Source organism: Schistocerca cancellata, chromosome 2 (genome assembly GCF_023864275.1).
Source record: "Schistocerca cancellata isolate TAMUIC-IGC-003103 chromosome 2, iqSchCanc2.1, whole genome shotgun sequence".
In the NCBI taxonomy this organism is placed as follows: domain Eukaryota; kingdom Metazoa; phylum Arthropoda; class Insecta; order Orthoptera; family Acrididae; genus Schistocerca; species Schistocerca cancellata.
In genome coordinates, this window is record NC_064627.1 from 1019252768 (window position 1) to 1019273824 (window position 21057).

Sequence of the window (21057 nt, forward strand, 5' to 3'; positions counted from 1 at the left end):
TAATTGAGACTACACCAAAACACTGAATAATCAGAAAATAGTGAAATCAAAATAACTGACGTTTTCAATCTTCAATCAAGAACGTTCTCCTTTCTAAAAAGTAAACTGCCATTTGACTGTGTATTATTGTATTTCCCCTTGTACTAGCCACGTTCCGGCTTTTATGCCATTATCAAATACAATGCTAAAAGTTATTAGACCAGTATTAAGCAATGTCTGTTAATGACTTAATAATGGTCTAACAACTTTTGATATTGTACTTGATAATGACATAAAAGACGAAATCTGGATAATACAAAAGATAAATATAATAGCTCACAGTCAAATGGCGGTTTACTCTTTTAAAAGTATTGCATGACTGTGGCGTAACGCCATCGAATCGTTCAATATGCTTGGTGTCAAATATTTAACACATTAATTCATTTTAAATACGACGTATAAAGCTGTTTTTTAACGGACAGTTTCTTTAAAGACTCGTTCAACAATCCTTCCATTTAAAAAGCTATCGCTGCCAAGAGTGGAAGATAGTCATAAACTCTGATTATAAACATTATCTTACAGAAATATCTGTAGTTTAGTTTTATATTCGTATTTAATACACCAGAAGCCCTCTGGGCCCATTTTATGCTTTTATTTATTTATTTGCAAGTCCATCCGGTCATTGTTTTCAGTTACTTTAAATGTAAAAAGTCGTACCCTAATTCCTACATTCCATTGTTGATTTGTACGCTTTGTTCTTTTCTGCACGTTAAATACGCCTTATTTCAGAACTTTGCTGTAAGTTCCCTAGCCTACTTTCAATATTTATGTGCTGTTCTGTTTGTTCTTGTCCCTGATTTGCAGCCGGCCGTGGTGGCCGAGCGGTTCTAGGCGCTACAGTCTGGAACCGCGCGACCGCTACAGTCACAGGTTCGAATCCTGCCTCGGGAATGGATGTGTGTGATGTCCTTAGGTTGGTTAGGTTTAAGTAGTTCTAAGTTCGAGGGGACTGATGACCTCAGAAGTTGAGTCCCATAGTGCTCAGAGCCATTTTGAACCACCTTGATTTTCACTGCATGTGGGCCTATTTATTTTAGGCTAATTTACGATAGATACTCTATCTTACGATCTGTCCAAAATACAGCCAAACTCGTTCCATTCTTGTACATTCACTGCTCTTGTTGCGAGGCGTCGGACATCACTAAAAGCTATACGATGGCAAATCCATTAAGTCTTTAAACCAACTCCCTCCCTCTTGCCCCGCTCCCCTTCCCCATCCCTCCCTCCCTCCAAAGAAAGAACAACAAAAGCATACCGTGAAATCGACGACCCTGCAGGCCAGTGGCGCAGCGTGAGATCCATAGGCCACTAACAGCGCAGTACCATACTGCCACCACTCAGTTGTATCTGAATTGCCCCTGTTGAAACGGAGGACACAAAACGCCACTTGTCATCGTGTTAGCGCCATCAGGACTCGGCGCATGTTTGGCAATGAAGGAGGGACAAGCTAGGCTAGGGAGTCCACACATGAAGCAGCAACTAACAGCTGGCGCCGAGGTAAGCTATGAGATTCGCTGCATAAGTTAAAATTTACCGTAAGTTATCTTCATTCACGCAGGAGCTATAACCTTGTAATATCTCTTTATATTCGATGAATTATTCTGATACAATTCTACCCTTGAATGACGTTTACTAATTTTCTATCTTCATACTCGCAGAATCCATGCGAAAAGTAGTTCATACAATAGCTATGCACATGAGCGCATAAGTATTCTTTGTAGTACTCTCTCTGGTGGTTGTTAAAAAAAAAAGCTTCCGAGATTGTCTTCGTGCCGATTAGCATGAGCTTGGTTTGGAAGAACTGTAATTTGATTATTGAGATTTATCACAGAAGATAACTGATACGAATTGTACGATTAAAAAGGAAATATATATATATTGCTCCTTCAAAAAAAGGTGTGTATGTGACATTTGGGAATTAATGATATTTATCGATATATTGCGTAGTTGTTAATCAGAAGGGACTTCCGAAAAACTGGATACGAACCTGCATTTAATAATCCAAGAGCTCCATTACTTCTTCGGAAGGTTAAACTTCATCAAAGCCAAATATCCGCTTGATCTGAGGTTTCCCGACTGATTATACAACGCTCCCAAAATTACGAGGCATTTTATTTGTACAGATTAGCAGACTGCCGCAAAGCACGAACCTGCAGAGAAGAAGAATCATCGCCTGATTTCATTCTAACAAGTAAAATTTCAGAATCATTTTTGAGTGACTGAGCTATGACTGTGTTTCCTATCATGAACGATTGATTGCTCGAACGAATTGAGAGCTTTAGAATTACGTAGATAGGAGGAAAAATTACAACCTGGTGAATCCGACGAATCGTTTCGAATCACACTCGAATTTAAACTTTCCCTCCACATCCATAATATCCAAGTCAGGGTGCATGACGGAGGGTACCTTGCACCATTACCAGTCATTTCTCTTCCGCGCGCGAATCGAGCGAGGGAAAAACAATAGTCTATATGCCACCGTACGAACCTTAATTTCTCTTATCTTGTCTTCGTTGTCCTAACGCAACTTGTTCGTTGGTTGCACTAAAATCTTTCTGTAGTCAGTCGCAGATTCCTGTTCTCTAAACATTCTCAACATTTTTGAGCAGTCGATTACATCTCTCTACAGCAGCCTGCCCAGCCAGCTCAGCTCCTGTGGCCATCATGGAGTACAAGGTCTGAAGATGATATAAGTACAACAGATCGAAACCAGTCACCATTTTAAGTAAAATTGAAACCTGGTAGTCAAGGAAGGCAGGATTCGGTTACGATTGTGGACGGGGCCATAATCAGTTACTGTTGGTTCCCTTTTGCAATTACACACATGTATTTTAAAATGTTAATTCCAGATTCAGCAATAAATAAAGGTATCACACGTTATTAATGAAGAAATAAACAACTGCGTAATTAATAGTGCTTTCAGTGCTTTACAATTTACCAAATCAGCTTAAAATACAGACACAACAAATAATGTTTTAAAACAAGCCAATGTGATCCCAATTAGAATTTTAAGGCGAGTAACCACAGCCACGGCTGATGAAGGCTTTTACCTCCAAATACGGCAATTATAAAAAAAATTAACAAACATACTGTAAAATAGTAGTGCAATAGCAAGGTTAATTTAAAAACACAGGCAACTGATCACCAAACGGGTTAGACAAAATGATGGTAAACTTGGTAGCACAATCATTTAAACCTGCTGTAACGCCAAGAATGGCAGTTATATGAAAAAATTTAGAAACACACAGTAATACAGCAAATACAATAATAAAACGCAAGGGCCAGTCACAGACGGTGCATCAGGAATCGACCTCTGAGTAGGTCCGGCAACAAACACTTTTGCGAGCGATGAAATAGGTAGCCAAGAGTTGCATTCACTTCACAAGATGGTAACTCAGACTAGTGGCAGTCTAACGAATGACTAACGAATGCCTCAGTTATCGTCTTTTGCGCCGCACCTTGAGGCCATTTCGTGTAGAGTCAGACAAGCTGTGTGTCTGAAATGTCCATCCGTAAGAAATCTGCGTGATTTGGTCGCGGTTGTGACCTACGTCCGAGAGACGTCAGTGTCGTCGTAACTGCCGTCTGCTTCACGTCTGCTGTGCAGCGAGCTACCTTAATTTAAGTATTAACTGTATTTTTCTTACTTGTCACTTCTTCTTCCGTGTGTATTTGCTTTTAGGAAGCTTTAATTTTCGAGTGCTCTTAATAGTGTTCCATAGAGTACGTGTTTGTTTTGAATACAGTCAGAGAGAGTCCCTTTAGTCAGCCATAGTCAGTGTCAGTGTCGTCGTAACTGCCGCCTGTTTCACGTCTGCTGTGCAGCGAGCTACCTTAATTTAAGTATTAACTGTATTTTTCTTTCTTGTCACTTCTTCTTCCGTGTGTATTTGCTTTTAGGAAGCTTTAATTTTCGAGTGCTCTTAATAGTGTTCCATAGATTTCGTGTTTGTTTTGAATACAGTCAGAGAGAGTCCCTGTAGTCAACCATAGTGCCAGTAGTGCTAGAGTTTGTTTTCAATACAGTCCAGAGACAGGTAGTGCTATTTTCATTGTTTTCTACAAGAAGTGGCTAGCAACCACAGTTTAGTGAATAAGCAGCCGCCTTTAGTGAATTAGCAGCCTATTAAAGGTTGATTAACTCTCTTCAGTAAATTGTTTCCTTAGGATGGATAGGATGTGTGACTGCTCTGTACGGACGCAGGAGGAGCTGGCCGCTGTTCGCGAACAGCTGAGCGTGTTGATGGCCGCGGCAGCCGTCTTCAGGCTGCTGCCTCGGAGTGTAGCGGCAGTGGGGAGTCTGGTGCGTCGCAAGGTACACCCCAGGTGTTACATGCTTCACCCACTGTCCCTGCTGTCGAGACATCTTCGCGGGTACCGGGCGCGGTTGGGCCATCCTCTCCCCAAGGGGAGTGGCGGGTTCAGCGGCGTTCGCGGCGCACGAGGCGGAAGGTCAATGTGGAGGCTGGCCGTGTGGCATCGCCCGCTCTGCCTGTGAGGGGACATGTGGCTGTTCCTTCAGCAAGGTCCGAGCAGGCACACGGGGGGAGGGGTTTATTAGTTATTGGGAGCTCCAACGTTAGGCGGGTGATGGAGCCCCTTAGGGAAATAGCGAGAAGGTCGGGGAAGAAGGCCAGTGTTCACTCTGTCTGCTTGCCGGGGGGTCTCATCCGAGATGTGGAGGAGGCCCTACCGGCGGCGATAGAGAGCACTGGGTGCACCCGACTGCAAATTGTTGCTCATGTCGGCACCAATGACTCCTGCCGCCTGGGTTCAGAGGTCGTCCTCAGTTCGTACAGGCGGTTGGCGGAATTGGTGAAGGCGGAAAGCCTCGCTCGCGGGGTGGAATCAGAGCTAACTATTTGTAGTATCGTTCCCAGAACCGATCGCGGTCCTCTGGTTTGGAGCCGAGTGGAAGGCTTAAACCAGAGGCTCAGACGATTCTGCGGAGATCTGGGGTGCAAATTTCTCGACCTCCGCTATCGGGTGGAGAAATGTAGGGTCCCCCTGAATAGGTCAGGCGTGCACTACACGCCGGAAGCGGCTACAAGGGTAGCGGAGTACGTGTGGAGTGCCCATGGGGGTTTTTTAGGTTAGAGAATCCCCTCCCTAGGCCCGACAAGACGCCTCCTGAGACGCGGCAAGATAGGAGTAGGCAAAATGCAACAGGGAATAACAATATTAATGTGCTAATAGTAAACTGCAGGAGCGTCTATAGAAAGGTCCCAGAACTACTCTCATTAATAAACGATCACAACGCCCATATAGTACTAGGGACAGAAAGTTGGCTGAAACCAGACGTAAACAGTAACGAAATCCTAAACTCAGATTGGAATGTATACCGCAGAGACAGGCTGAACAGTGAAGGGGGAGGCGTGTTTATAGCGGTAAGAAGTGCAATAGTATCGAAGGAAATTGACGGAGATCCGAAATGTGAAATGATTTGGGTGAAGGTCGCGGTTAAAGCAGGCTCAGACATGGTAATTGGATGTCTCTATAGGCCCCCTGGCTCAGCAGCTGTTGTGGCTGAGCACCTGAAGGATAATTTGGAAAATATTTCGAGTAGATTTCCCCACCATGTTATAGTTCTGGGTGGAGATTTTAATTTGCCGGATATAGACTGGGAGACTCAGACGTTCATAACGGGTTGCAGGGACAAAGAATCCAGTGAAATTTTTTTAAGTGCTTTATCTGAAAACTACCTTGAGCAGTTAAACAGAGAACCGACTCGTGGCGATAACATATTAGACCTTCTGGTGACAAACAGACCCGAACTATTTGAAAAAGTTAACGCAGAACAGGGAATCAGTGATCATAAAGCGGTTACGGCATCGATGATTTCAGCCGTAAATAGAAATATTAAAAAGGGTAGGAAGATTTTTCTGTTTACAAAAAGTGACAAAAAGCAGATTTCAGAGAACCTGTTGGCTCAACACAAAAGTTTTGTCTCAAGTACTGATAGTGTTGAGGATCAGTGGACAAAGTTCAAAACCATCGCACAATATGCGTTAGATGAGTATGTGCCAAGCAAGATCGTAAGAGATGGAAAAGAGCCACCGTGGTTCAACAACCGAGTTAGAAAACTGCTGCGGAAGCAAAGGGAACTTCACAGCAAACATAAACATAGCCAAAGCCTTGCAGACAAACAAAAATTACGCGAAGCGAAATGTAGTGTGAAGAGAGCTATGCGAGAGGCGTTCAATGAATTCGAAAGTAAAGTTCTATGTACTGACTTGGCAGAAAATCCTAAGAAATTTTGGTCTTATGTCAAAGCGGTAGGTGGATCAAAACAAAATGTCCAGACACTCTGTGACCAAAATGGTACTGAAACAGAGGATGACAGACTAAAGGCCGAAATACTAAATGTCTTTTTCCAAAGTTGTTTCACAGAGGAAGATTGCACTGTAGTTCCTTCTCTAGATTGTCGCACAGATGACTAAATGGTAGATATCGAAATAGACGACAGAGGGGTAGAGAAACAATTAAAACCGCTCAAAAGAGGAAAGGCCTCTGAACCTGATGGGATACCAGTTCAGTTTTACACAGAGTACGCGAAGGAACTTGACCCCCTTCTTGCAGCGGTGTACCGTAGGTCTCTAGAAGAGCGTAGCGTTCCAAAGGATTGGAAAAGGGCACAGGTCATCCCCGTTTTCAAGAAGGGACGTCGAACAGATGTGCAGAACTATAGACCTATATCTCTAGCGTCGATCAGTTGTAGAATTTTGGAACACGTATTGTGTTCGAGTATAATGACTTTCCTGGAGACTAGAAATCTACTCTGTAGGAATCAGCATTGGTTTCGAAAAAGACGGTCATGTGAAACCCAGCTCGCGCTATTCGTCCACGAGACTCAGAGGGCCATAGACACGGGTTCACAGGTAGATGCCGTGTTTCTTGACTTCCGCAAGGCGTTCGATACAGTTCCCCACAGTCGTTTATTGAACAAAGTAAGAGTATATGGACTATCAGACCAATTGTGTGATTGGATTGAGGAGTTCCTAGATAACAGGACGCAGCATGTTATTCTCAATGGAGAGAAGTCTTCCGAAGTAAGAGTAATTTCAGGTGTGCCGCAGGGGAGTGTCATAGGACCGTTGCTATTCACAATATACATAAATGACCTGGTGGATGACATCGGAAGTTCACTGAGGCTTTTTGCAGATGATGCTGTGGTGTATCGAGAGGTTGTAACAATGGAAAATTGTACTGAAATGCAGGAGGATCTGCAGCGAATTGACGCATGGTGCAGGGAATGGCAACTGAATCTCAATGTAGACAAGTGTAATGTGCTGCGAATACACAGAAAGATAGATCCTTTATCATTTAGCTACAAAATAGCAGGTCAGCAACTGGAAGCAGTTAATTCCATAAATTATCTGGGAGTACGCATTAGGAGTGATTTAAAATGGAATGATCATATAATGTTGATTGTCGCTAAAGCAGATGCCAGACTGAGATTCATTGGAAGAATCCTAAGGAAATGCAATCCGAAAACAAAGGAAGTAGGTTACAGTACGCTTGTTCGCCCACTGCTTGAATACTGCTCAGCAGTGTGGGATCCGTACCAGATAGGGTTGATAGAAGAGATAGAGAAGATCCAACGGAGAGCAGTGCGCTTCGTTACAGGATCATTTAGTAATCGCGAAAGCGTTACGGAGATGATAGATAAACTCCAGTGGAAGACTCTGCAGGAGAGACGCTCAGTAGCTCGGTACGGGCTTTTGTCAAAGTTTCGAGAACATACCTTCACCGAAGAGTCAAGCAGTATATTGCTCCCTCCTACGTATATCTCGCGAAGAGACCATGAGGATAAAATCAGAGAGATTAGAGCCCACACAGAGGCATACCGACAATCCTTCTTTCCACGAACAATACGAGACTGGAATAGAAGGGAGAACCGATAGAGGTACTGAAGGTACCCTCCGCCACACACCGTCAGGTGGCTTGCGGAGTATGGATGTAGATGTAGATGTAGAAGGAGTGAAATACGGATAAGAGAGGCTGTGGCACGTCCACGGTAGGGTTGGGAAGAAGTGCGGTGAAATTTGGTGCCAATGCGACATCATTAACCCACCAATTCACGTGGACTTCTGAACTGTGGTCTTATCTTCCTCTTGTCGACACCTTGAAGTTTGAAGCGTGGTCGGGTCCGAGGGCGACGTCTCAGGGCACCATTCTCTTGCAGTGTTACAGAAGAAGGTGGTGGGCACCTTTGAGCAAAATTTCAAACTTACGCGTCTCAGTGGGAGGTAAATATGGGGTTTCGAAAAAGTGATCCTTTAAATCCACCTCAAGATAGGCAACTCAGCCCACATTATCCACATCCAGTTGTGCGTGAATAGTTTCCGGGCCAAACCTAAATTCACTCTGTTCGGAAGGACATTTCTTCGCTCATCTGTGAAATGAAAATTTGCTGCTGGATAACAATCGATACAGAGCAGCTCCGCCCTGTGTAACACGCTTGTATCCTTCTACGCACGCAATCCGCAGTCATGGATGGAACAGAAAATAGAGGAGTACCTTACATCACGTTTCGTGAAGTGCCATGCTGAGCATAAATGCAGATGTCGATCTGTATATACAGACTTAAAATGAGAATCTTCTTGCACGTGTCCCACAGTGCGGGGAACAGCTAGAAAACTGCTGTGTTCACCTATTGTAAAACGAACTTATTCTCGGACACCTTAGATGTCACCTCACTTTTTTGTTACTCCACAGATGATTAAACTTATTTACATTATTTATATGTAAATGAGTATCTAAATTTTCCCATGATGTAGCTGTACGTCCACATCTATTCGTCCGTGCTGCCGTCCGTTCATGCCTTTCATCTAATGCCGTTTATGCACCATATTTGCATCGGCGCCTGTTTAGACAGCACCATTTTGCCATGCACGGTATACTTTAACCGCAGCGGCACGCGAACTGTTCACTAACTCAGTCATTTAGGTATTTCTTTCACCATTATCCAGAAATATAATGATCGTGCCCTGTTGATGTCGGATAAATCTCTCCGTTTCCACATTACAACGAGTGAACTATTATCCGGGTTTCCCTGACACGCTCTACGTGGCCTCCACCGCTAGTGCTGTCATCTGTCGTCTGTAAGTGGTTATTACTTGTTGACGTCTAACATGGCAATGGCCACATTAATGTGACTGGACCGTGAAGCAGTGCCGTAAAGAAAAGAAATTATTGAGAAGAGTATTACGCTCCTCCTACTATATTGTGACACGCACATGTTCTACTGCTTTCTTTCTGTCAGTTTCTGCGGGCTGATCACGTGATTACTGAGCGTGACACAGGTGGACGCACCAGATGGAAGTAATGCCAACTCAGTTGTGTATCGGACTGCAGCAGGGTCGACGACGGGTGCCGTAGGAACGTGCGTCAAAATGATAAAACTAAAGTCTGTGACAGATTATCAAAGGTTCTTGAAAGACGAGATCATTAAAAGTAAAATAATGAAGCAATTATACAGGGCTATTACAAATGATTGAATCGATTTCATACATTCACTGTAGCTCCATTCATTGACATATGGTCACGACACACTACAGATACGTAGAAAAACTCATAAAGTTTTGTTCGGCTGAAGCCGCACTTCAGGTTTCTGCCGTCAGAGCGCTCGAGAGCGCAGTGAGACAAAAGGCGACAGGAGCCGAGAAAGCGTATGTCGTGCTTGAAATGCACTCACATCAGTCAGTCATAACAGTGCAACGACACTTCAGGACGAAGTTCAACAAAGATCCACCAACTGCTAACTCCATTCGGCGATGGTACGCGCAGTTTAAAGCTTCTGGATGCCTCTGTAAGTGGAAATCAACGGCTCTGCCTGCAGTGAGCGAAGAAACGGTTGAACGCGTGCGGGCGAGTTTCAAGCGTAGGCCGCGGAAAATTGGCTCATGCCACAACTGGAGACCGACAGCGCCGACTTCATCTTTCAACAGGATGGTGCTCCACCGCACTTCCATCATGATGTTCGGCATTTCTTAAACAGGATATTGGAAAACCGATGGATCGGTCGTGGTGGAGATCATGACCAGCAATTCATGTCATGGCCTCCACGCTCTCCCAACTTAGCCCCATGCGATTTCTTTCTGTGTGGTTATGTGAAAGATTCAGTGTTTAAACCTCCTCTACCAAGAAACGTGCCAGAACTGCGAGCTCACATCAACGATGCTTTCGAACTCATTGATGGGGACATGCTGCGCCGAGTGTGGGAGGAACTTGATTATCGGTTTGATGTCTGCCGAATCTCTAAAGGGGCACTTATCGAACATTTGTGAATGCCTAAAAAACCTTTTTGAGTTTTTGTACGTGTGTGCAAAGCATTTTGAAAATATCTCAGATAATAAAGTTATTGTAGAGCTGTGAAATCGCTTCAATCATTTGTAATAACCCTGTAGCTGACAAAGTGTCTTATATGATTAACCAAAGTGGTTCAATCGGCTCTAGTCCTATATATTAACATTTCGCACCGACAATCAGCATCAGTCTACTTATTGCTGAGCCAATCCTCTCCATTCAGGACGGTTACCAGCTTTTCTTGGAGCCTGCTGAAGAGGTAGAGCAGAGATCTTGATTTTATCTATCCACTTTCTCACTGCTCTTCCCCTCGGCCTCGCGTTTTCGATCTTTCCTTCCATGATTATTTTCTCTCAATTTTCTCCATTTACAATATGGCCAACCAAATAATTGGAGAATTTTTTGGCTGACACTAGGAGAAACGTGTCTAGGAATACTGAGTAGCTCAATGATGGACATATTTGGTCTTCTTTCACTCCATTTTAGCACAGCGTTCTGCGTCAGTACCAAAGCTGAAATTCATGAACAAGCTACTTGCTTCTGTCCTTAACGGTCCACGTTTTGCAACCGTGAACCAGCAACACAACTGTTTCAACACGCCTGATTTTGTGCTCTTCATTATCGCCCCGTTCTGCCAACTCTTGGTGGGCGTTCTCACAGCCGCTCGCCCTAGCGTGATCCGTCTTCTTGCCTCATCTTTACAGCTACTACCGATTGCCCCGAGATACATGAAAGAATGTACGACTTCCACTCCCTTTAATCGATTTCTGAGCTGTCCTATGCTCCTCGATCACTCATCATGAGTTTGTACTTGCTGATACTGATGTCTAATCCAGATGACAGACTAAGATCTTTTACTTTTGTTAGTAACTCAGCCAAGTTCATCTCCACTGCTGGCTAAAAACGCAGTGTCATCACCAAATCGGAAGTGATTAATAGGTGTTTCACCAGTTGCGATACCTTTAGACCAACTATCAAGAGCAATCCTAATGACATCTGCATACGTATTGTACATTTGGGGTGATAGGACCCATTCCCGCTCCATAAAATGCAAGGATCGACGCACTTAACCATGGTCCCCCGAGATATTGAATGTAAAACAGAGCACATTATTATCATACTACGGAAACCATGTCTTCTTGTATGAAAGACGGATCACGATACACTTTTAAAACAAAGATCATGGGAGTCAATGCCCATGGATAGGTGTTATATGCCGGAGACTCTTTGACAAATAGGCCTTTTGCAGTAAGATTAGATCATACAAAAAGTAAACTCGGTGGGCAAACAAAGGATCATTAACCAACAGTTATTGTGCTACAGTGCAAACATTTAAAAGTGGTGTAAGTAATTAGCTATCTGTGTGTGTGAAATCTTATCGGACTTAACTGCTAAGGTCATCGGTCCCTAAGCTTACACACAACTTAACCTAAATTATCCTAAGGACAAACACATACTCCCATGCCCGAGGGAGGATTCGAACCTCCGCCGGGACCAGCCGCACAGTCCTCGACTGCAGCGCCTGAGACCGCTCGGCTAATCCCGCGCGGCAATTAACTATCTCATGACTGCCAATTAACAATGCGTAAGATTCACGCAGTAAGAGGGTACACGTCCCACCATACACCTGCTGCATTACACTGTGTTTTGTTCTGCACATGCAGAGGAATTACATAGTCGAATGGTCAGGCGGCACAACGCACGCAGATACACGATTTTGTTCTTTTGGTGTATACCGTTGTGAGTTTGTATACTAATGTTTCTGTAGTTGATTTATCCATTGCTCTCTGCAGATATCTTGACTAAGTACTGAAATGTCTGTACGTAACTTATTTTCCTTTTAGTAAAACAGCAGTGGAATATTGCTTGAGGATGTTGATGAACTCTGACCTAATTTTCTTCTTCAAGGAGGCAGCCACGGTCAACTTTCTTTGGAGGACTGCAGAGACGTTTACTTACACCTAAGGATGCCGTTGACTACCGCTGAAAGAAGCGAACAGGCGGCTTTCAATTTAGAGTAAATGCCCTCCAAAGTTTTTAATTAACAGCCGTACCAGAAACGCCAAGCGTTCGTCTCTGGCACTCCTTTAATTTATTTGCGTTTATAATAAACAGGAAATCTCTTTAATTTATTTGGAGTTAACGCTAGCGCCGGCAAAAGCGGACTGTGTAATTTCCACCGGCCTACTGAGGAATTCTGTCTGTTTCAGTTATCTGAAATACGTTTCCATTAACGGCGGCAGTGGGCCGCAAATTGTGTCTGCAGGGACCAACACTCATTCGGTGCGAGGCAGAAAGCGAAAATGCTTACAGCTCACGAACCCTGCCGTTATTTTCCTGGCAGTCAAGCAGCCCAGGACTAATAAATACGTATAAACTGAAAATAATCATTTAGATAAACTATATGCTTTAAAATTATACATCTTCTTCTGCATTGTGTATTTAACATACTAAACTGTTACTTTGTTACAGTGATTAGAATACTTTTGTAAACTTTCAATAGCTTATGTTACACCAGTGTCATCTATGGAACTAACACACTGACAGCCATAGATACCTTGATGTCGAAGATAAAAGTGGCCCCGAGACAATAACACTGAAGAGCCAAAGAAACTGGTAAACCTGCCTAATATACACTCCTGGAAATTGAAATAAGAACACCGTGAATTCATTGTCCCAGGAAGGGGAAACTTTACTGACACATTCCTGGGGTCAGATACATCACATGATCACACTGACAGAACCACAGGCACATAGACACAGGCAATAGAGCATGCACAATGTCGGCACTAGTACAGTGTATATCCACCTTTCGCAGCAATGCAGGCTGCTATTCTCCCGTGGAGACGATCGTAGAGATGCTGGATGTAGTCCTGTGGAACGGCTTGCCATGCCATTTCCACCTGGCGCCTCAGTTGGACCAGCGTTCGTGCTGGACGTGCAGACCGCGTGAGACGACGCTTCATCCAGTCCCAAACATGCTCAATGGGGGACAGATCCGGAGATCTTGCTGGCCAGGGTAGTTGACTTACACCTTCTAGAGCACGTTGGGTGGCACGGGATACATGCGGACGTGCATTGTCCTGTTGGAACAGCAAGTTCCCTTGCCGGTCTAGGAATGGTAGAACGATGGGTTCGATGACGGTTTGGATGTACCGTGCACTATTCAGTGTCCCCTCGACGATCACCAGTGGTGTACGGCCAGTGTAGGAGATCGCTCCCCACACCATGATGCCGGGTGTTGGCCCTGTGTGCCTCGGTCGTATGCAGTCCTGATTGTGGCGCTCACCTGCACGGCGCCAAACACGCATACGACCATCATTGGCACCAAGGCAGAAGCGACTCTCATCGCTGAAGACGACACGTCTCCATTCGTCCCTCCATTCACGCCTGTCGCGACGCCACTGGAGGCGGGCTGCACGATGTTGGGGCGTGAGCGGAAGACAGCTTCATGGAGACGGTTGCGAATGGTCCTCGCCGATACCCCAGGAGCAACAGTGTCCCTAATTTGCTGGGAAGTGGCGGTGCGGTCCCCTACGGCACTGCGTAGGATCCTACGGTCTTGGCGTGCACCCGTGCGTCGCTGCGGTCCGGTCCCAGGTCGACGGGCACGTGCACCTTCCGCCGACCACTGGCGACAACATCGATGTACTGTGGAGACCTCACGCCCCACGTGTTGAGCAATTCGGCGGTACGTCCACCCGGCCTCCCGCATGCCCACTATACGCCCTCGCTCAAAGGCCGTCAACTGTACATACGGTTCACGTCCACGCTGTCGCGGCATGCTACCAGTGTTAAAGACTGCGATGGAGCTCCGTATGCCACGGCAAACTGGCTGACACTGACGGCGGCGGTGCACAAATGCTGCGCAGCTAGCGCCATTCGACGGCCAACACCGCGGTTCCTGGTGTGTCCGCTGTGCCGTGCGTGTGATCATTGCTTGTACAGCCCTCTCGCAGTGTCCGGAGCAAGTATGGTGGGTCTGACACACCGGTGTTAATGTGTTCTTTTTTCCATTTCCAGGAGTGTAGTATAGGGCTCCCGAGAGAACGCAGAAGTGCCGCACCACGACGTGGAATGGACTCGATTAATGACTGAAGTAGTGCTGGAGGGAATTGACACAATGAATCCTGCAGGAATCCGTAAGAGTGCTAGGGGGTGGAGATCTCTTCTGAACTGCACAGTGTTAGGCATCCCAGGTATGCTCAATAATGTTAATGTCTGGGGAGTTTCGTGATCAGCGGAAGTGTCTAAACTCACAAGAGTGATCCTGGTGCCACTCTGTAACAATTCTGGACGTGTGGGGCGTCGCATTGTCCAGCTGGAATTGCCAAACTCCTTCAGAATGCACAATGGACATGAATGGATGCAGGTGATCAGACAGGATGCTTACATCTGTGTCAACTGTCACAGTCGTATCTAGACGTGTCAGGTGTCCCATATCTCTCCAACTACACATGCCCCACACCATTACAAAGCCCCCACCAGCTTGAACAGTCTTCCGCTGACATGCAGAGTCCATGGATTCATGAGGTTGTCTCCATACCAGTACACGTCCATCGGCTCGTTACAATTTGAAACGAGACGCTTCCGACAAGGCAACATGTTTCAGTCACCAATAGTCCATTGTTGGTGTTGACGGGCCCAAGAGAGGCGTAAAGCTTTGTGTAGTGCAGTCATCAAGGGTACACGAGTGGGCCTTAGTCTCCGAAAGCCCATATCGATGATTTTTCGTTGAATGGTTCGCAAGCTGATATATGTCGTTGGCCCAGAATTGAAATATGCAGCTGTTTGCGGAAGGGTTGCACTTCTGTCACGTTGAACGATTCTCTTCAGTCGTCGTTGGTCCCGTTCTTGCATAATCTTTTTTTTTTTTTCGGCCGCAGCGATGTCGGAGATCTAATATTTTACCGGATCCCTGATACTCACGGTACACCCGTGAAATGGTCGTACGGGAAAATCCCCACGTCATCGATCGTGCGCCAACTATAACACCACGTTCAAATTCACTAAAATCTTGATAACCTGCCATTGTAGCAACAATAACCGATCTAACAACTGCGTCAGGCACTCGTTGTCTTACACAGGCGTCCGCGACCGTAAGGCCGTGTTCTGTCTGTTTACATATCTCTGTATTTGAACACGCGTGCCTGTACCAGTTTCTCTGGCGCTTCAGTGGACTTCACTTAAAAGAGTCAGAGAACGACGAAAAGACGCTCACAGCACTTCCTAGCAACAACAGAAGTTCTGACATTTAACCTCGCCCGTCAGCTCAAATCGGTTTTCAAATGACCCTCTAAAAATGAAAATCCAGGGGTTTAACCCCAATTTAATTTTTTACCAGTAAAATGGTAAGTGAAATAGATATTACTGGCGGTGAGAAAAACAGAAGTCGCAAAAGTTGAGTAAAGTTCCAGTTGCCGGCGGAATACCTATCAGATGCTCCACCGAATTTAGAGCTGAGCTAGCCCTTTTTTTAAAAAACTCTAACCTACCTAGATCCGTCGAACAGAAAACTCCCATGTCACACCCGTCGACAACAAGGGTAGCAGAGAAGGTCCAAAAACTAACGTCCAGTATCTTTGACACCCATTTGTTGCACATTCTTAGAATATATTCTGGTCTCAAACGTAATGAGATACAGTACTTACAGTAAAGGCTTAGGAAATTCTCATAACAAAATTGTACTATGTAGAAAATTGAGAAGGATATTTACGGACTGAATGTGTACGCTGTAGATATTAAATTTCTTTTATACCGGAATCGAGGTATCAGTGAACCTGCTGTTCCTCAATGGTCAGTTCACATGCACACATGTGTAATAAAAAACGGTTATGTACTTGGAAATGTGTTATGTACCACAATATGTTCATGATGTTCGTATGTATTGGTCCCTGTATGTCATATACTGTATCTCGAAGATACAACGGGCGATTTCCTAAAAGAATCTGATAGAATCTCATCCACTCTTATTGTCAAAAGTACGATCGTATGGGGAATCAAGCAAAATTTGTGACTGAAATTGTGAATTTTTGATAAGGAGGACGCAGCAAGCTATCTTGGTGGGAGAGTCATCGAAAGATGTAAAAGTAACTTCAGGGGTGCCTCACGGCAATATATTATGACTCTTGCTGTTGTAGTTTTATACACTCCTGGAAATGGAAAAAAGAACACATTGACACCGGTGTGTCAGACCCACCATACTTGCTCCGGACACTGCGAGAGGGCTGTACAAGCAATGATCACACGCACGGCACAGCGGACACACCAGGAACCGCGGTGTTGGCCGTCGAATGGCGCTAGCTGCGCAGCATTTGTGCACCGCCGCCGTCAGTGTCAGCCAGTTTGCCGTGGCATACGGAATTCCATCGCAGTCTTTAACACTGGTAGCATGCCGCGACAGCGTGGACGTGAACCGTATGTGCAGTTGACGGACTTTGAGCGAGGGCGTATAGTGGGCATGCGGGAGGCCGGGTGGACGTACCGCCGATTTGCTCAACACGTGGGGCGTGAGGTCTCCACAGTACATCGATGTTGTCGCCAGTGGTCGGCGGAAGGTGCACGTGCCCGTCGACCTGGGACCGGACCGCAGCGACGCACGGATGCACGCCAAGACCGTAGGATCCTACGCAGTGCCGTAGGGGACCGCACCGCCACTTCCCAGCAAATTAGGGACACTGTTGCTCCTGGGGTATCGGCGAGGACCATTCGCAACCGTCTCCATGAAGCTGGGCTACGGTCCCGCACACCGTTAGGCCGTCTTCCGCTCACGCCCCAACACCGTGCAGCCCGCCTCCAGTGGTGTCGCGACAGGCGTGAATGGAGGGACGAATGGAGACGTGTCGTCTTCAGCGATGAGAGTCGCTTCTGGCTTGGTGCCAATGATGGTCGTATGCGTGTTTGGCGCCGTGCAGGTGAGCGCCACAATCAGGACTGCATACGACCGAGGCACACAGGGCCAACACCCGGCATCATGGTGTGGGGAGCGATCTCCTACACTGGCCGTACACCACTGGTGATCGTCGAGGGGACACTGAATAGTGCACGGTACATCCAAACCGTCATCGAACCCATCGTTCTACCATTCCTAGACCGGCAAGGGAACTTGCTGTTCCAACAGGACAATGCACGTCCGCATGTATCCCGTGCCACCCAACGTGCTCTAGAAGGTGTAAGTCAACTACCCTGGCCAGCAAGATCTCCGGATCTGTCCCCCATTGAGCATGTTTGGGACTGGATGAAGCGTCGTCTCACGCGGTCTGCACGTCCAGCACGAACGCTGGTCCAACTGAGGCGCCAGGTGGAAATGGCATGGCAAGCCGTTCCACAGGACTACATCCAGCATCTCTACGATCGTCTCCATGAGAGAATAGCAGCCTGCATTGCTGCGAAAGGTGGATATACACTGTACTAGTGCCGACATTGTGCATGCTCTGTTGCCTGTGTCTATGTGCCTGTGGTTCTGTCAGTGTGATCATGTGATGTATCTGACCCCAGGAATGTGTCAATAAAGTTTCCCCTTCCTGGGACAATGAATTCACGGTGTTCTTATTTCACTTTCCAGGAGTGTAGATTCGGAAGTGCGTATTCTGTACCTGAAACTCTTAATTCCGTTAAAAACCGTTTGCGATCAGAACAGTTAAATAAGAAATAATGCAAATTATATGACTGATCTCCAGATTGTCATTTGATGTCAAATTCTGTCCAATAAACTGTACTGAGCGTCGTATTTTCCTGTCACTCTTTCCCTGTTCCTGTTGCCTCGTTGCGGAGATTATCGACGGAAGTGAGTAGAAGCCATCTGGAGGCAGTGTACGAAAAGGAAGCGCTGCACATATTCGAGTGGAGTGGTCGTATCTCTGTATTTTTTCTGAATGTGTTTGGACTGCTACAACGCTTTTGATTATTGACTTTGGAATATTGAGAAGTTTGATATTGTCTGGCGGGTCGCAGCGAGGACGGCGAACCTATTTAGACTGATTTTACAAGTGCAGTAGCAGCGCAGAAAATTAAACCAGGTCCACCAATGGACGTTCTCGGCAAAACCGTCGGAGCAGTACGTAGCGCAATTTGGCTGTCTCGCTACACATCGCCATTCTACGGTAGCTCCGATGCACGGACGAAAGGAACGTTTCAAACAGAAGCAAGAACGATAATTCGTATCGGCTGTACAGGCACCCAGTATCGAAGGAAGAAAACGAGAAACTAGAAACAAGACAAGTGCTAGTGCTTACCTCTTAAACTGGTTTATCAGCCTATCCTATGTCCTTGCAGGAAAGCACAGTAAATCATGAACTGTACTGCCCCGGCCTGAAACAAAGAAGTATAAGTCAAAAGGTGCTAAAAATCTGACTGACTCATAAATTTTCGTTACTTTATCGTATTCTCGTACAAAAATAGTGATTAACTTTCACATAAATCATCTAAATCCCAGCGTTCCGATAACGACTGGAAGTGATGTCAAACTTAAACTAACTTACGCTAAGGACGACACACACACCCATGCCCAAGGGAGGACCCGAACCTCCAACCTCCGACTGGGGGAGCCGCACGGACCGTGACAAGAGGCCTCAGACTGCACGGCTACCCCGCCCGCCCGAACTTACCACAAATTCAAAATTCAAACTACTGATGATAGACGTCCAAGTACACAATTTTGGCAATAATTCCATTTACATGCACAGATTTTAGGTCACTCGTTCAGAATGGCTTTGAAGACATGATTTAGTTACCCAAATTTCTGTCACATGTACTTTAACAAACCATGTGTCATTCTCACAATACTAACAAACAGCGAGAATTCGTGACAGATCCTCCTGTCTCTTCGAATGTCTCGTACCGAAAATGTTTCACTTTATCCCACAAAATGAAATCAACGGCGTTTTATGTTAAGAGCTTACAAGACTGGAATTTCTAGCCATCGTCCATGGAATGTCTGACGTAGATGTTCACGAGGAAGGTATGGAAAGTAAACTTGGATTCTAGCATTGCTTATATTTTGGAAATTAGGAGCCGAAACAACTTTATATTAGAAAGCACCACATAAAAAATAACTGGGAAGGGTCGCCTTTAGGGTGGGCGTTAATCCTCCCTGTTTAACATGGATCACAATCATTCAATAATAAACGTCATTTGAACTGTTATCTCATGTAATGTGAACTGGACTCACACAAATAATATCTGGAGAAACCAGACACAAAGTGTTTTTGAACCGCACTCCGAACTCGCAGCAGAAGTTTGTTCTCTCATACGCACTGTTGCCAGCGTTCCTCGCTGGAAATCGTTGTTGTTGTGGTCTTCAGTCCTGAGACTGGTTTGATGCTTCTCTCCATGTCACTCTATCCTGTGCAAGCTTCTTCATCTCCCAGTACCTACTGCAACCTACATGCTTCTGAATCTATTTAGTGTATTCATCTCTTGGTCTCCCTCTACGATTTTTACCCTCCACGCTGCCTGCCAATACTAAATTGGTGATCCTTTGAGGCCTCAGAACATGTCCTACCAACCGATACCTTATTCTAGTCAAGTTGTGCCACAAACTCCTCCCCAATTCCATTCAATACCTCCTCATTAGTTGTGGGATCTACCCATCTAATCTTCAGCATTCTTCTGTAGCACATTTCGAAAGCTTCTATACTCTTCTATTTATCGTTCATGTTTCACTTCCATACATGGTTACACTCCATACAAATACCTTCAGAAACGACTTCCTGACACTTAAATCTATACTCGGTGTTAACAATTTTCTCTTCTTCAGAAACGCTTTCCTTGCCATTGCCAGTCTACATCGTTAATATTCTGAAATTACTTAGTTCAGGAGTTCCTCAACGATCATTTACATGGCGTGGGAAGTCTTACCAAGAATTGACTCAGAACCTCGCTCTCCATAAGTAAATTGCTCCTGGAATTTTTTAGGTCACCTCAAACCAGACGCAGGTGTTCATACGCAAAATTGCATTAATCTGGCCATACTCTATTACAGGCATTTTACTTCCATTATGTGCTCTGCTTTGGACTACAGAAAGTTAATTTCATTTCCGCCAAACAAACTACAAAATTTCAAAACAATTAAAGGAATGACATTGGAAACGCTCCACGTGAAATTTTTTCACAAAACACGATTTCAACGCTGTTGTGTTTTCGATGCTCACTTGCATTTTCCTAGACTTGTTCCAAGCGTCAAATCACAGGGAACATGTTTCAGATCTTCATTAGTAGATGGCGATGTTGTTTGTGCGAAGAAGTGCTGCAGCGCTTCCAGGTGCTATGCCTCGAGGCTCCTCCATTTAGCCTGGCGTGATCTGAAGATATAGCACACAAGTTTTTAGTGGGTGGGCACTGCTTTTTGAGCTACGACAGCGATTTTGGAGTTTTAGAGAAATGAAGAATTGTAAGCAAGACCTTTGTTACCCAAAATTTGATTGATGAGTCAGTTAAAGCTATGAAACGACTCCATGTACGAGGGACGTTCAATAAGAAACGCAACACATTTTTTATTCTGAAAGTACGTTGGTTTTATATAGGATGCTAATACACCATATTGTCCCCCACTCTTTCAGCTATAAGACCCTATTTTTCAACCTAATCTTCGTTCAATGCGACGGCCTTACGCCGCCTTACAGTAACGGCCTGTAAGCCCGCATATACGAATCCACTGGTGGATGTCGAAGCGAACGTCTTGCTACATTAATAACCTCCCATCATCCACGT

At 45.3% G+C, this 21057-nt stretch overlaps 1 protein-coding gene across 1 annotated transcript in view; it reads right to left on the bottom strand.

Annotated features, from left to right (window-relative positions):
- LOC126160650 (extracellular serine/threonine protein CG31145-like) overlaps positions 1-21057 on the bottom strand; it is an 891510-nt gene that overhangs the window by 196498 nt on the left and 673955 nt on the right. Inside the window, exon 3 of the mRNA XM_049916920.1 lies at positions 18582-18657. The gene's annotated coding sequence lies outside the window, so the exon portion shown is untranslated. The remainder of the gene's footprint in view (positions 1-18581; positions 18658-21057) is intronic.